This window comes from Mirounga angustirostris, unplaced genomic scaffold (genome assembly GCF_029215605.1).
Source record: "Mirounga angustirostris isolate CCGP_5_RB_7025 unplaced genomic scaffold, mMirAng1.0.hap1 SCAF_8, whole genome shotgun sequence".
Taxonomy (NCBI): domain Eukaryota; kingdom Metazoa; phylum Chordata; class Mammalia; order Carnivora; family Phocidae; genus Mirounga; species Mirounga angustirostris.
The window spans coordinates 54,736,111-54,750,468 of record NW_026991716.1 but is presented as its reverse complement, the minus strand read 5'-3'; positions in this window follow the sequence as shown (position 1 = coordinate 54,750,468).

Below are 14,358 nucleotides of genomic sequence, written 5' to 3'. Positions count from 1 at the left end.
TGCCCCACACCGCACTGATTTTTATGTTACTTGGTTCTGAAATATTTTTCTTTAAAGATATATATATTTAAAGCAGCCATTAGTAGACATTGATATATTGATGTATTTATGCATGTTCTGAGTGCTATTGCACACTCTAAGACATTGAGAACTAACTTTAGGTAGACTGAACTGTAAACCTTTAGTCACCATGCGTTAGCACAAATCCTGCTGTACCCTCTCTTGGGCACTGTAGGTTCTGCTGCTGTTCTCATCATTATGTCCTACAAAGGGTGTGCTTTGCTTTGCTGGAATTCTCTTTCTGTAATTTATTTTAGGTTAATCAAGAACAGTTTTTGGCTCATAATGTTTAATAAAAGATGTGCAATTCATAGTGATGGCTTTGCCACATAAGAAATAAAAGAATAGTATCAAGCTTGATATGAAGAAACTAGCTGATTTGCAACTAACGCTCCCTCCACAGAAACAGAAGGAGAAACAGTAGGTAATGAGCACAAAACAGGCATGGAGGCAGAGATGATGTGCATAGCAGCTGATTTGAGAAGTTTTGTTGTTAAGGGAAGCATGGAAACAGAGCAACAGCAAGAGGCAACAGAGCTCTACTCAAAGGAGACTTGTGTGTGTGTGTGTGTGTGAGTAGTTAGTTTGCTGGTTTAAGTGCTGACCCTAAACCTTTGGAAGTTGGCCTTATATAGGCATAAGGATAATCTCACCATTTTAAAGGAGGGGAGAGTGGATAAAGCTACAGTTAAAACTATTGTTTTGTCGTTGTGAGAGGATGAGGGAGTTCTTCCTAATGACTAACAGTAAGCAAAGGAAGCATATTGGAATATTTGAAGAGAAAGGAAAAGCAATGAAGTTGATGTTTCTAGGAGTGGAAAAGCAAGCTTACTAAGGAAATGGAAGAGATGTTTTGGGTAGTTTTGGGGGTCTATTTAAGGTTTCAGTGATGATAAAATGAAGCCAGTTAGCCTGGTTGTGTGATTTACCTCAGCAATAGTCTACTACACAGCAATAGGCATTGAGAATGTGGATAATTGGATTCAATTAGAGTTGAGGTTTTGCCAGACAAGTGTAAGTGGAAGAAAAGAGAAGCAATGAGTGGTAGATAATTTTTAGGGAGTAGTAACATTGATAGACCATAGTCTATAAAGAGAGGGATGCAGGAAGTAAAGACAAGAAGAACATGCTAGATAATGAGAAAGTAGTGAGGTTCAATAGGTTGGCATCTGAATGAGGTAGAAAATAACAGTACAAAGGATGATAAAGTAAGGGTGGTGGAAGGCCAGGCTGGTGACTAAATTGAGGATTTCTGAAATCAAAACAATTGGAAGTGTTATAATTTCAGGGGATTACAAGTTTTCAGGTATGACTATGAGAATGAATTCTTAAGGTGAAGTGGAAGTGAGTGTCAAGGATGTGAGAGTTCAGCGTATTAAATGAATCCTTTACATGAAAACTTACATTGTGAAAATTACATGATGGTAGGAGTGCAGATGGCTGAGCTAGAAGCTAAAGGCATCATGAAAAGACCAGGAACAGATAGATGATGGTAATGAGAAGAGGGATAGAGTGGTAGCAGTTTTGTTTTGCCCCCCACCCCCAGAATGGAAAGAAATAAATGAGCTAGAAGAAGCTGGAGTAGAGAAATGGAAAGCCTAGCCCAAGGTAAGAGGGGTGTGAAAAATAGGTAGTCTCTGCTTGAGAGAGTTGCAGAGCAAATAAGATCCTCAGGGAATAGCCAGATTTCAATTAAGTCAAGGACATGAAGGGGATCTGTTGAGAGGCGGTTAAATATAACTTTCAACTAGTTGAAGACTGATCTCCCAGTTGCTAGAGCTGTGATTTGTCCTCTGAGTAGTAGAGAAACAGATTTATCAGATATGATTAAGACAAGTTTTATGCTGCCTGCACTAGGCCCACTCTCAGTGGAAAAGCAAAAAGGTAGGTCCATAGCCCAAAGGCATGGGAAGGATTACAACTGTCTTCACACCAAGCAGAAGATAAAGAAGGAGATGGTAGTCATTTCTGCAGCTTGCAGTTTCCCAAGATGCACTGAGTCTATGTCACTCAGTCCAGAGGTGGAGAAGCCACTTCAACAGGAAGCTCAGCAAGTTACAACAGAACATAAGGCCATGAGGCAAGACTGACTTGGAATGAGGTATGAGGGACTTCTTTTCTTATGGTACTAAATGTAGTCATGGTTTTGTTCAAAAAGGACCAGTCCTGGCATTCCTAGGCCAGGTTGCCCATTTAAAACTTTTTCGAATTATATCACCGAAAGCTAATAACTTGTTTATAATTTGTGTTTGAATTCAAACTATTGCTGAAGAAAATAAGTTACAAAATATTATGTACAACCTAATATCTATAGAGTCAGAGCCTCAAGAAAATGTAGCATTTGCTAGAAGGGTCCAGGCTTTATGAGAAAAGTTCTCTCAGGTAGTTCATTCAATAGAAATATGTAGGAAACAAGAAAGAAAGAAAGAAAGAAAGAAAGAAAGAAAGAAAGAAAGAAAGAAAGAAAGAGAGAGAGAGAGAGAGAGAGAGAGAGAGAGAGAGAGAAAGAAAGAAAGAAAGAAAGAAAGAAAGAAAGAAAGAAAGAAAGAAAGAAAGAAGGAAAGAAAAGAAAAGAAAAGATGTAGGTAACTTTAAAAAAGTGGGGGGAGGGGGGAAGCGCACATGTACTTGGCTGGCTCAGTTGGTAGAGCATGTGACTTTTGATCTTCGGTTGTGAGTTCAAGCCCCACGTTGGGTATAGACATTACTTAAGAAATAAAATCATTTTGAAAAATTAAAAAAAGAAATATGTAGGAAACTTTACTGATCCTAAGGTGGAAATTTAGAGCACATACTGGAAAGACTGGAAGGGAGGACCAGGGAAAAGGATTTCATCAGACAAGAGGAAGTAAGGGGATGAGACTGTGTGACAAGAGACAACCAGGGAGGTCACAATGGAAGAGTACTCTAGGGAATGAAAAAGCTAATTCAAGACTGTGATGGTAATGAATTTGGGATGCTCTAGAAACAGAAAAGGCTAGTGTGACTGGAGCATATGGTGCAAGACAGAAAGCTGAGAGATTGGCAAGAACCTGGTAGGCTAAAGCAGAGAAATTAGAATCTATTACAGACAAAATTGAATGCCACTGCGGAATGTGTTAAGCAAAGAATGACATGATCTGATTTTTTTTTTATTGGTAACAGCTTTATGGAGACATAATTCACATACTGTATAATTTGTGCATTTAAAGTGTGTAATCCAATGATTTTTAGTACACTCACAGTTGCACACCATCACCACAATCAATTTTAGGAGATTTAAATCATTTCAAAAAGTAATCTCATATCTTTTAGCCATCACTGTCCAACTTCCATCCTCCTGGCAGCCCTAAGCAACCAGTAATCACTTTCACTAAGCTAATTTCTGTCTTTGTAGATTTGTCTATTCTGGATGTTTCATATCAATGGAATCATGAAACTATATAATTTTTTGGTTTTAGCTCAAACATCGCTTCTTTCAGGACACCTACATCACAGGTCCTCCATTATATTTTCTTGGGCATCCCTCAACTTTTTCCTAACTCTGCCCACTTGTAACTATTTTATTAAGCATGTGTATATTAATTGTTCAGTGTTCCTTCTCTCTTCTGGATTGTAGGCTTCAAAAGAACAGAAACTGTATGCAGCTCAAATCTTAGCCTCTAGCTCTCAGCACAATATTTGGTTCATAGTAGTAATTCAATAAACATTCCATGGCTTGATGACTTAAATCTGCCAAGAATGGATTTGCTGGAAGAATTTAACCTCTACAAAAGGATTTTTGTTGTGTTTCATTGTCATCCTTTCCTCTGTCTTTATCCCACCAATGCCCCAATCACCCCACTCCAGCATCCACCAGGCCAGGGGTCAAAGAAAGTGGTGTCTGGACAGCATATTGGCTCATAAGCCAAGGAGAGCATTATTTTGTCCCAGTGCTTCTGTAGGTAGAAGCCAAAGAGTTTCTCAATGAAGGCGTTCATAAAATGTGAAGATACAAAGCACTGCTTCTTTGGTATCCAGAAGACTAAGTGTGGTGTGGACAGGGGACGAGGTCATTCCTCCATGCCTGGAGTAGAACATAGACAGCTTTGGCACCTACCTTCAGGGAATGTGGTGTTTTGCTGGCACCTTAAATGTTCACAGTTTTGATAGCTCTGAAAGACATGATCTTCAGCCCACCATCACTATTTTCACAGTGCTTCTCCCTCACCAAACATATTTGTAGTGATTTAGTAGGCAATGAACATGAGGAAAAGTGGGACATAGTAATAGGAGAAGACTGTGAGCATATATGAAACTCACAAAACTTTAGATTAAAGCAAATACATCTAAACCAAAAATTTTAGGGGCAAGTGGGTGGCACAGTTGGTTGGGCATCCCACTTTTGGTTTTGGCCCAGGTCGTGATCTCAGGGGCTTGAGATCAAGTCTCGTGTCAGGCTCTGTGCTTGGTGTGACATCTGCTTGGGACTTCCTCTCCCTCACCTTCTGCCCTTCCCCCTGCTCTCTCTCTCTCTCTCTCAAATGAATAAATAAGTCTTTTAAAAAACAAAAGCAAAACCAAAAATTTTAGCCATTGATACTTCTTACGGGATCACTAGATTCTTGTCTGTCTGTGTCTCTCCCTCCTGTCCCCCAATAAAAGTGGTAGGAGGGATGTTTGGTTCAAATATGTTATCACTAACTAGAATATGAGGAAATTGAATTCCTACACACTAAAGATGGACTGGAGCACCCCAGTTCCAGCTGGGGCAGGAGGAAGTGAGCATCTCTTTCATGTTACAATAAAATGAAATAAGTATTTAGGCACATAGAGGTTAACATTTTAGGCAAATGACATATGGCTGAATGGTAAAATGAATATGCAGCAAAAACTGATGCCAAACCAAATGGCACATTAAAAGAATAAACCTCTAGGGATGCCTGGGTGGATCAGTGAATTAAGCGTCTGCCTTCATCTCAGATCATGATCCCAGGGTCCTGGGATCAAGTTCCACATCGGGCTCCTTGCTCAGTGGAGAACCTGCTTCTCCCTCTACCTGCTGCTTCCCCCTGCTTGTGCGTGTGCTCTCTCTCTCTCTCTCTCTGACAAATAAATAAATAAAGTCTTTAAAAAAAAAAAAGAATAAACCACTAGAAAACAATAAAACTTTAAAAAATTTTCATTATTATAAGTTTATTATTAAAAATATTAGCAGTTCAATTTTAAGTTTGATTTTTTAAAATATTTTATTTTATTTTTATTTTAAGTAGTCTCCATGCCCAACGTGGGGCTTGAATTCACAACCCTGAGATCAAGAGTGGCATGTTCTACTGACTGAGCCAGCCAGGTACTGCAACAGTTTGATCTTTATCTTATAGCATATGCATGAAAAACCATTGTTCAACACACAGCAACTATGTTGCCCTTATGGTCAATATATGTGCATTTGTGAGACTAAGTATCATATTGGAGTTTTTTATTTACTTTCAACTGAGATCTTTAAAGGAGCTACAGATTTTTCTGGGTAAATCTGTCAGTGTAGGTACTGTTGATAGTGATGTTGCTACTGAGGGGATTAAGCTTTCCTTCTTCTCTAGAAGTAATTGACTAAAATAAAGATTTATTTTTATTTCTGGACTTGAAGATTTGCTTGGTACTTTTGATATATATATTTTTAAAGACAATATTATGATATAAACATCCTGTTCTTCCTCAAAAAGATGTTCCTAAGAGTTATTGTCACAAAGAGAAATTTATTTTTTCCTTTCTTTTTAATTTATCTGTATGAAAAATGGATGTTAGTTGAACCTATTGTAGTAATCACTTTACCATACATGTAAATCAAACCATCTTACTGTACTCCTTAAACTTACATGGTGATGTATGTCAATTATTTCTCAATTTAAAAGCTGAAGGAAAAAGATGTTTCTAATTATTTTTAGAAGCAGTCTTTTTAATTTACTTATTTTTATTACTTATGTATTTATTTTTTTAGAATCAGTCTTAAGATTGTTGTTCCCTTCACTATGAAGATACAATCAGGCAAATCCAAAATGTGGAAAATTCTATAAGTCAAAACACCCAGTTTCTTTAACAAATTAACATTACAAAAAAAGAACAAAAAAGAAGGGAGAAATATTATGATTAAGAGAATCTTAGGGATGCCTGGCCGGCTCAGTAGATAGAGCATCCAACTCTTTATCTCGGGGTCATGAGTTCAAGCCCCACATTGGGCATGGAGCCTACTTAAAAAATAGAAGAAAATAAAAGAAAAAGTAAAAGAAACTTAAAGACATGTGAAACAAATACAATGCGTAGATCTTATTTAGATTCTGATTTAAACAAGCTAATAAACAATTGGATGAACTAATAACTAAACCACAAAAAAGACTCTTAATGCAATGGGTAAAAACTGAACATAGACTGGGTGTTTACAAAATTTTAAAAACTTCGTTAAGTGTGATAATAGTATTTTTAAAGAATCCTTATCTTTTAGAGATACATGTGGAAATTCAGATGGGGTGAAATCATATGATATCTGGAATTTTATTTAAAAGACTCCAGAAAATATAAATAAATTTAAAAGTTACCAGAGATTAGATAAAAGAAGAGTAATAAAATGCTGGTAATTGTAGATGCTAGGTGACAAGTCCAAAAGGGTTTATTACACTGTTCTTTCATCTGTGTATTTGAAAAGTTTTATGATAAAAAGTGAATTTTAAAAATTTGCTTTTACATACACACATTTTAAAAAATATTTTTGCATCAACTACTACCTTTACACAAACATTTTGTGCTTACACTTTGGATTCAAAAATGTGGCAGTGGAAATGGATTTGGCTTTAAGGAAAATAGAATCACCACTGAATTTCCATGTCCTTCTCAGCATTCATTACAAGCTTACTAATTCCAGAATCTTCTTGGAGTTAAATGACGGTAGGATCTTTACACTAGGTATCACATGAGAAAGGCTTACCTTCTCCAGGCACATCATTTTATTTCTTCAGCAGCAAATGAACTTCTCTTGCAGGCAATCAGTGGTTGTTAGTAAATTCTGCTATGCTAGTATTATTATCTGCAAAGCATAGTAAAAAGGCTTTCTTTGGTTCTATCAGCCTGGGGGTATCTATACACATGATAGCAGATATTTCATCTTCCTTGAATAGTTTATAAACAAGCAACTCCAGAATCTGAGTTGACAAAATTAATATTCTTTTTAATTCTGCCTCACAGAAGTAAAAAATTCCCAAAGGGATTTTTTCTTCAAAGACTTTTTAATATAAATGAAATTAAATAGCTAAAAATAAAATACAGTTCTTGAAGATGATTCTGTTTGATGCTATGAATTTCAGCATGTCAAATGGTTCTACCAAAGTTCTACAAAGATTATAACTATGATGATGATAAAATCTCATCTCTTTTGTTCTTTTATTATTATTTAAGCTTTTATAAACATCTGTTCACTCAAAATGGATATAGCATTCTTCTTAAAGTTTCCTAGCAAATATTTTCTCTTAACAAAATTCATACATTGAAGCCCTAACCTTCAATGTGACTGTATTTGATTAAGGTCTTTAAAGAGATAATTAAGGCTAAATGAAGTAATAAGGATGGGCCCCTAATCCGGTATGACTGAGACTTTATAAGAAGAGGAGGAGCCCCCAGGGATGCGAGTGCACAAAGAAAAGGCCATGTGAAGACACAGAGAGAAGGCAGACATCTGCAAGCCAAGGAGTAAAGCTTCAGGAGGAACCACCCCAGCTGGCACCTTAATCTCAAGACTTCCAGCCTCCAGAACTGTGAGAAATAAATTGCTCTTGTTTAAGTCTCCCCCGCCCCCCGCCCCCAGTCCGTGGTATTTTAGTTTGGCAGCCCTAGCCGACTGAAATATTTAATATGTAGTGAACGTTCAGATTCTGTCAGCTCTTGTTAATATCTATTATTTTTCAAGCCCGTTAAGGGTCTAACACCTCTCCTGTTAGGTTCTCAAGATGAAAAGGCTGTTCTATCTTCCACACTTACCTACCCCCAGGTATCATTTTTTATAGTTTTCTATTCTCTGAAGATATCTTCGATGCTGTATTCGTTCCTTTAAATTGTCAGCAGCGTGTTTATGGAGTCTCCATGTGGTGGTTCCAACACCTGAAGTCTCTGAGGATCTGCTTCTGGCTCATAGTAGCTAGTTTTTGGTTATGTCAGTTTCCTGGGCATGATGTTTGAAAATAAAACACTTTGAAGTTACTTTCCTCCAGAAAAATTAGCATTTGTGTCTGGGCATGTTATAAGTCCTGGGCCATAGAAAACCAGGTTCATGTCTTGAGTTTTTCTGGATGTCCCAGGGAATTTGACTGGGCTGTAACTCTACATATGCTCTTTCTCAGTTTGAAAGAAGAGTCCCTGTTTATTGCAGGGATGATCCTTTAGAGCACACCCCAACCCCCAACCGTTGTTCCAGATTTGGATGGATTTATCTGCCTTACAGTCCATAACGACATCAAATTCTTCTCTCACCCTTGATCTTGGGAAAATGTTTTTGGTCAAAAGCAGCTTCTTTTTTTTTTAAAGTAACTCCCTAGGTTCTTATTTTTTCCTTCAAATTTGGCCTAATAACTTTTTTTTAATAACTTGCCATTTATTCTGTACTGTTATGTGGAAGCCAGACTGTAAGGGAAGGGCAACGTTCCAGAAAGGTAAAAAAACACCTCAGGGAAAAGCGTAAGGGAGAGAGAGGGAGTTTGGCGGCTGGTTCAGGGAGAGACTTAATCAGCTCCATCTAGTTTTCCTACTAGCTCCACCTAGTAGAGCTATGGTTAGAGGGCAGACTTCAGGGTGCTTTATGTCTCTCACATATGAAATAAGAAGAAAAATGGCCTCCGAGCAGTGTTCAAGATGTCAAAGCAAGGATGTGGTGGGTCCTCCGGTGTGAAATTCCAGATTTCCCCATTTATTTGAAAATAACATGGGAGTCATAGTAAACAATCAAGGTGAAATGAAAGGTTCTGCTATCACAGGACCAGTTGCAAAGGAGTGTGCAGACTTGTGACCCAGGATTGTATCTAATGCTAGCAACACTGCATGATTCTTTGGTGTATTTGTTTAGAAAAATTTGAAAATTATTTGCTCTCCCAAAATGGCCTTCTGAGAATGAGAAAATCTATAGCTCAACAAACCAATCTCATGTTAATATTGACACCTGGTATGCACTCAGTAAATATTTGTAAAATGAGTGAATTAAGTTAATAGCCTGAGTACAGTTATTTAATACTCCTTCCCCCCCAAATATCATCATCTAAGTGACAAAACAGAAATACAAAAGAGAATAAACCCTTAATAGTAAATAAAATGGGGAAGTGGTTGATTATTTAACCAGCGTTTTCAATGAATTTCTGAAAGATGGAAAATGGAAGGTAGTTTGTTGACAAATGACACTTGGGAAGCTCTACAAAAAGGAGAAAGCTATAGCATGATAGGATCTGAACTTTCCAGTGGAACCTAGAGAGGCACTGGCTGTAGAACTGGCGTGTTCTAACAGGAGAGTTATTAGTCCACTTCAGGAACAACTGTTCAGTTTGTCCTTCCAACTTTTCTCTCCCCGTAGGAGCAGAGCAACTAAATGCCCTGCATTTACCAGTAGAGCTGAATAGAGGTTGTTTTCTAAAGAAATTTAAAGAACTTCCTACGGAGGTTTAAGGCTTCTAGTACAAGAGTTATATCCCAGAGCAAACTGCCCCCATCCCCACTCTGACTCTCTGGTGTTTCTCCAAACTGTTCTTTTGCTCTCTGTTTGAAAAGCCTAAATAAAGTTGGCCAACCAATACCTCTAACTCATCTACATGTATGTTGCTACTAGTCAGTGGAGAAGCCTATTGGAGAAACAACACACAGCAATAGAAACCCACACAAGCATGCATCAATCAATCTACTTTTTTTAAAAAGATTTTATTTATTTATTTGTCAGAAAGAGAGAGGGAACAAGCAGGGGGAACAGCAGGCAGAAAGAGAAGCAGGCTCCCTGCTGAGAAGGGAGCCTGATGCAGGACTTGATCCCAGGACCCTGGGATCATGACCTGAGCCAAAGGCAGATGCTTAACCGACTGAGCCACCCAGGCGTCCCTCAATCTACTTTTTAAAAATAAACATAAATGGAGAAATATGAAGAAAATTGACAGTCTAAATGTAGAAATGCCAAGGGGCACCTGGGTGGCTCAGTTGGTTGAGTGCCTAAACTCTTCATTTTTGCTCAGCTCATGATCTCAGGGTTGTGAGATTGAGCCCTGAGCTGGGTGTGGAGCCTGCTTTCTCTCTCCCTCTGTCCCTCCCCCCACCTCTAAAACAATAAAAATAAAAATAAAAATAAAATAAATGTAAACAGCCAAGATGAACAAACAGTAAAACTGGCAAAAACAGAGACAATGTGTGATTGAGAACGTGTAACACTAATAAAACTCAGAATTTACCCTCTGAAAAGTTCAAAATGATATTTCATTCATAAAACTATGCTATAGACTGCTAGAAACTATGAAAAATAAACAATCAGAAGACAAAAACTTTTGGAAGCAAAATATTATTTTTTTTAAAGATTTTATTTATTTATTTACTTGAAAGAGAGTGAGAATGAGAGGGAAGAGAAGCAGAGAGAGAGGGACAAGCTGACTCCACACTGAGTGCACAGCCGAATGTGGGGCTTGATCTCACGACCCTGAGATTGTGACCTGAGGGGAAATCAAGAGTTGGTTGCTCAATGGACTGAGCCACCCAGGCGCCCCAACAAAAAATTATTTAAAAAAAATTAATAGAAGAACTGCAAGAAAATGTCCCAGAATGAGAAGGAAAAAGATAAGGATGGAAAGGTGGTATATACAGGCTCAGTCCAGGAACTCCAACATTTAACTAACATGTATTTCAGAAAGAGAGAATTGAAGAATTAGAGAGAGGAAATTAGAAAAGAAATGTTTGGGGATTGAAAACAAAGTTTTTAAATTGAAAATACCTATGAAGAGTCAAGTGAATTACATATATATAATTTTATATATATGTATATAAAATTACATACACATATGTCCTCATTATATTTCAAATTACCAAGGATAAAGAAAATTCTAAAGCCTCCACAAAGAAAATCCAGGTTAACTAACAGAGTAATGAGAATCCAACTAGCATCTGTCTTCTAATTAGCAGCACTGGATATGAACAAATACTGAAGAGAAAAATGATTTTGGACTCAGTATTTTATGCACAGTTAAATAATCAGACAATTATGAAGGCAAATAGTACAATTTTAGACTTGCAAGAACTCAGAAAGTTTACCTCCTAGTCATCTAGTTTAGCAAAACAAGGAATGAAGTGAATGATGAGGAAAGTATTAGAGCAATGAAGCTAAGCCAAAGGAAAATCAGGACAAAGTTTGTCCAGATGGAAGCAGGAAATCAGAAGGATCCTGAAATAGTAATGCAACAGATAGTAGTATGTACAGGTTGGATAATCTTCAGCATATGGTAAAGTGTTATGTTTCTTTTACCAGCAAGGCAAAAGAAAAGCAAATAGAAATACCAGTGAAAAATAAAAGCTTTATCAGAAACAATGGTATAAATATAGCAAACTAAAATATGGAATGATTTGAACAGACGATTGAAGAATGTGAGAAGAGGAAATATTTTGTCAATGTTTAGAACATCACTTTTTGATCAGTATGTGGTAATGATGTTGGACTTATAAAGAAGTATAATCATATCATCTGCTTCTTCTGTTTGTTGAATAATATTCACATCATTACCACAATGTAAATGCTGTCTTTTGAGGGAGAGTTCAATTTTCAAGATCATTCATTGCAAAACACAGAAACCTTAATTTTGGTTACAAAGCAGAATTAATTATTGAATTAAATTAATGCAATTAAATTATTTAATTCCAATACACTTGGAGGTGCAAGATCAGAGGTCAGATGGAGGAAAATGCAAGAATAGCATTTTGAGTAGGGAGCTAGTATTTATTTTCTAAACTGATGGAATGAGAAATTAATATTTGAGAATATAATGTTAATTTATAAATGTAATCATTTGAAGGAAAATAACAACAACAAGTCATTACTTATATAATATTTACTATATGCTAGGCACAGTTCTTTACATATATTAACTCATTTAATCTCCACAACAATCTTATGAAGTACTCAGATTTTCTTTTTTGGGGAGTCAGTAAAACAGAGTCACAGAGGGTTAAGTAACTTACCCATGTTAACCTAGTAATGATGGATCAATAATGGAAATAAAGCAACTATTTAATTTGGCAGAAGGTGTGGATGGGAAAATTAGTATGAAAAATAATTTGTATTAGGGGTCAAGATGTAGTACATATTGAATAAAGATGATAAATCTAGGAATAATAAACTATTTACAGCTATGGAGAGATGAAGGTAATCATTAAAAGAACTAGAGGCAGGGCAGCAGAGTATTTTCCATTTTAAACCATTTTGAACAGTCATTTACTTAATATGTGCATAATATTTTTCTTTAAATTTAAACTCATCACTTCCTCCCAAACTTCCCACTCAGTCACATTTAATAAAAAGTCTCTTAACTGAAAGATAAGGCTTCCTCTCAATTTTAGATATTAGTATGGTCATACTTGGGAAGATTGCAGGTAACAAAATAGAGTTCATTCTGGTTGAAAGTGCCTCATCTGCCATGTGTCTCCATAGAATTCATTTTATGTTCATAAAAGATGACATTAAAAATATGTTACACAGCTATTGAAGTATGTCACCATGTCACAAGACCTATAAAAGCAGCATAGAGAAGAAAGATCTCGTGGCCTTAGAAAGTAAAAATGAGGGAAACATTATAGCAAGAGCTATATAGTAAAAACACTAAAGAGTCAAAGATGCCAAATGAAAGAGAAACCAAAAGCAGAGTCATCACAGAGTTGGAGAAAAGAAGAGAATGTTTATTTGCACTCTTTTTCAATGTATTTATCTATACATTCTTAATATGTTTCAGATGTTCAGTGGCGAGCATATAAAAATCGAAAGTGCAACTTGTTCTTAGATAGCTTACAGTCTAGCAGAGAATATGAAGGATGTGTATACAAATACATTTTGTATATGAAGAAAATTGATAAGTATCATCAGATGATAAGAATTTGGTATGGTAAAAAAAGTAAGGGAAAAAATGATCCAGGGAGGTAATAAAGAGAGCAATTTAGCAACTGTGTTTGTGTTATGTGCTCCATGACACTCAGGAAGCAAGGTAAGGTCCATCCCTGGGGTTGACAAATATGGGTTAGGAGATAAGGAAATATTATGTGATGCCTCTAATAAGCCAATCACATGCAAAAGTAACCATGTATTTTTGGTAAGAGACTCCACCTCCCCCCAGTCTTTTCCTAGGACAGTTACCCACAACTCTGCTGGGGATGTGGCTCACCCAAAGCTGGGATACTACAAGGAGAACAAGATGGAAGAAAAAATACCGTACTCTTTGGCAAAACTACACACTAGATTCGATACTAAAAGAAAGTTTCGTTGTCTTCATGATTTTGACCATCAATTTTCCCTCTTCTCCATTGTGTGTAAGATTTGATAGTCTGCAGTGCCCTCTAACCTCCCACCCCACTTCCCTTTCTCCTTCTCTATCTTAGGCAGTTGTTTGTCAGATTCAGAAGGACTTTGAGTCAGAGAATGAGGAAAAGGAAGTAGGGTGGTGGGGATGGGAGGGAAGAGGTGGGAAAGGATGAAGAACTTTATAGAGATCTTCAGGGAGGATAGGAAGAGCGAGACCAAGAGAAGGTAGGCTCAATGTTTACCTGCAATAGACTCAGGACGATCTGACTGGCAAGAACTCCACTCCCTGGGGGTGTTTGATCTGTAAGATTTCCTTTCTGGTAATGAATGGCTCAACTTTCTCTACCTCCCAAACATAGTTAAAGCTTTCATAATTTTTGGTATAAGTAGTTGCATACAATACATCAGAGGATTTTGGAAATTGTAAGAGTGGACTTTAAGTGCGGAGGGCAGTGTCTGCTCTCACTGCATGGACAGTTTAATTTATACCCTGCCTCCCTTAGGGTGACAAAAGCTAGTGAGCACACCGTCCACATTTTGCACATGACACAAATGCAGAACTGAAATTGATCAGAGCATGTGAAGAAATTATTGTCAAAAGAATATACTGAGTTTAAACCAAGCAGCTGTCTTAGGATATAGAAGGTTGGCTTTGAAAGGATAAAGGAAGTGGTGTGCTGTGAAAGCCAAAAAGCATGTCTAGATAAGGCAGCTCCACAGAGTTAAAATTAATAGTGTAGCCCTGTAGGATTTCTAATACAGTTACTCATGTATTTACT